The sequence below is a fragment of the Limulus polyphemus genome, unplaced genomic scaffold (genome assembly GCF_000517525.1).
Source record: "Limulus polyphemus unplaced genomic scaffold, Limulus_polyphemus-2.1.2 Scaffold3178, whole genome shotgun sequence".
Taxonomy (NCBI): domain Eukaryota; kingdom Metazoa; phylum Arthropoda; class Merostomata; order Xiphosura; family Limulidae; genus Limulus; species Limulus polyphemus.
Window position 1 is genome coordinate 47,516 of NW_013668788.1, and position 2,963 is coordinate 50,478.

Here is a 2,963-nt window from a genome sequence, read left to right on the forward strand (position 1 = left end):
GTACTTGCCCCGTCATTTTTTACGGGCTATACGCTAGTTAGTTAATAGTTTACTCTCGTTTATATTAGTGATAATTATTAGGATTGATCGGATTTCGGAGTTTTCACTCTTCATATCCAATCAGGTTGAGATATTTTTAGATCGGATAGTAGATATGGCCATACATACATATTAAAAATGATCACCTATGGCATACAGTTTTAACACAACTAGTGGGTGTGATATTTATTTAGATTATGGAACGATTATCTGTTACACTCATTAATACGAGGGAAAATATTACTGTCAGATTTTTATATGTATGTATGGGCTGGATTCTTTACAGTAGATGTCTGTGATTGTTGGCGATAAATTTCAACAATAAACAAAGAGCACACAGTCCACTTGTTTTATATAATATATTGAATATATAATATATAGTCAAATGTATATACACAAGTTCGTTACACAGTTAATTACCACAGTTTTAGCCAGAGCTTTAGATAATTCACTCTTTTTCGTCAAAGTCCACACGGGCTGGATCAGTTACTTTAGAACACAATTGTCAAGACAAATTGTTCTTCTATACTCTGTTATTACAATACAATCTGTGATAATTTCACTTTAAAACAGCACCACTATACCTTCTTTATTCACAAACACCCAGTCTAGATATATCTCTTTATAAGAGCTTTTCCTAAGGAATTTTTGAAATGCACAATCATATTTTAACTTCATAATTTGTTAATAGATGATGTCTTATTGTACCTCATATATACAGGCCTAGTAACAAATGATCCAAAAATTGAATAATGTTTTAGTAAATACGTTTATTTATCAACTCTGGAATGGAATTTTGTAATCTTAAACACGTTTTGTTAATCCACTTGAACTCACTTATACAGGTGAACTTTCAACTACACGAGTATTTTTATAGGTGCACAATTTGTGATCAACTGCATATTAGGAAAACTCCTGCTCTAACTCACTTTTTTCTTACTAACTTTATCGACACTATATATATATATATATATATATACACACAAACACACACACGCGAAAGCAGTCTCGAACATTCTACACACTATCAGATATTATGATCCAACAATATTCAATTAAAGCGACGAGAAAAATTCAGAGAATCCGAGTAACGTGACGTCAAATCACAACAATTAAACTACGCAACGAATGATTCGTACGCATTTACGTAAACAAACCTTCAACAAACTATCGCTTCTAAAAATAGCTAAATTTAACACTTGCGCTATACTCAAACAACATAAATCACAATACTCGGGTTAACTTAAACAGTCGTGTATATCTAATTGTTACTATGTTTAGAAGCTAGCAGAAAGAACCAGTGAGCTAGATGACGCAATCCTATTATATGTGACACACGTGCAACTGGTATCATGCCTGTCTAACATTGTTAAATACACCAATTCGATTTTCGATACCTCACTACTATAAAGGCTTGATTTGGTCTGACATTTCATTGGTGGTAGTATCCAGGGTCACTGAGGAGGAGTGGAATTCTCCGAAATTAGTCTTCTCACAAACACACCCCCAATGAAAGAATAGACCATTCCAAGCTTTTACTTGTTGTTAAACAAATGTTTAAACAACTCTATTTATTCAATTATGTACCAGCTGCCCAGTGTTGGCTAACAATACGAAGAATGAAATTGTGGCAAAATGCTACAAGTTCCTGAAACACCTATAGAATGATAGGTTTCTTTTTTGTGAGTGTAAAACACTTCAATACACCATTTCGGTTTATTTTGTTTATTTCAGGATTTACGTTTCAACTATGACCACAACTGTTCAGATAATCGTCCTTGCATTGCTCCTGGTTCACAGTTCTGAAGCAGGATTGGGTTATAATTTGTTAAAGAATGTAGCGAAGAAGGGAACAATACTTCCAATACCGATCCCTATACCCATCGTATCTGGTTACACTCACACGGAATATGTTCCGTAAGTACCTTTTTCTGATGTATTACACATATAACATGTTCCATAAGTATCTTATTTTTATGTCTTACACATCTATGTTCCGTAAGTACCTTCTTCTGATGTAATACATATATAATATTTTCCGTTAAGTACCTTCTCCTGGTGTATTGCACGTATAATATTTTCCGTAAGTACCTTCTCCTGATGTATTGCACGTATAATATGTTCATTAAGTACCTTCTTCTGAGGTATCCAATATATAATATGTTCCGTTGTTTGTTGTTAAATGCTACACACAGTGGGCTATCTGTACTCTGTGTACCGCCGGTATCAAAACCCGATTTTTAGCTTTATAAGCTGTAGGGAGGGGAAGGCATGTTGTAAGAATTTACCTCTTATCTGTTTACGTCTTAAACATGTAAAAACAATAGGAATGAAATTGAATAATGCTGAAATATATATGTAAATAATTTATTGAAATATTTTAAACCTAATTTTTGCGTCGATTATGAGAGAAATATAGATTAGAAAATTTATTCTACAGAGGGCTGAGTATATTGTTATACTAAAACAATTTTGAATAAGCAATTCAGCAAGTCACATGACAACCACAGCTTCTATGAGGTAACAACGGACGACGTGTTTTTGACACTGCTATGTTTTACGTAGGTAGTGTTAAGCCACCGAAAATTATCGCTTTAGGTTAGGGTATGTAACAGCATTAAATGCTATAGACTCCGATCATAACGACATATTCAGATCGAGAACTTCCAAATGGGGTATATCCTTTGTATTTAATGTCAGGGGGAAATCCGAACATGTAACACAGGCAGCAGTACGCAACAAACAAGGAGAAAAAGCGAATAAAATACACAAGTTACTCCCATAACATATTTGTTCGACCGTCGCATAACCCTAGAGCCCAACTCTAATAACTGTAATGTAATCTAACTAGCACAGAAACCCTGTTCTCTAAAGCCCAACTCTAATAACTGTAATGTAATCTAACTAGCACAGAAACCCTGTTC

At 34.1% G+C, this 2,963-nt stretch overlaps 1 long non-coding RNA gene across 2 annotated transcripts in view; it reads left to right on the forward strand.

Moving 5' to 3' along the window:
• The window catches only part of LOC106468823, an 8,731-nt gene that overhangs the window by 1,988 nt on the left and 3,780 nt on the right, over nt 1–2,963 (forward strand). Inside the window, exon 2 of one of the 2 annotated variants that reach the window (XR_001291404.2) lies at nt 1,774–1,956. This is a non-coding gene — a long non-coding RNA (uncharacterized LOC106468823). Of the gene's footprint in view, nt 1–1,556; nt 1,957–2,963 lie in introns of those variants that run through there. The other variant, XR_002612729.1, reaches the window with a different exon arrangement.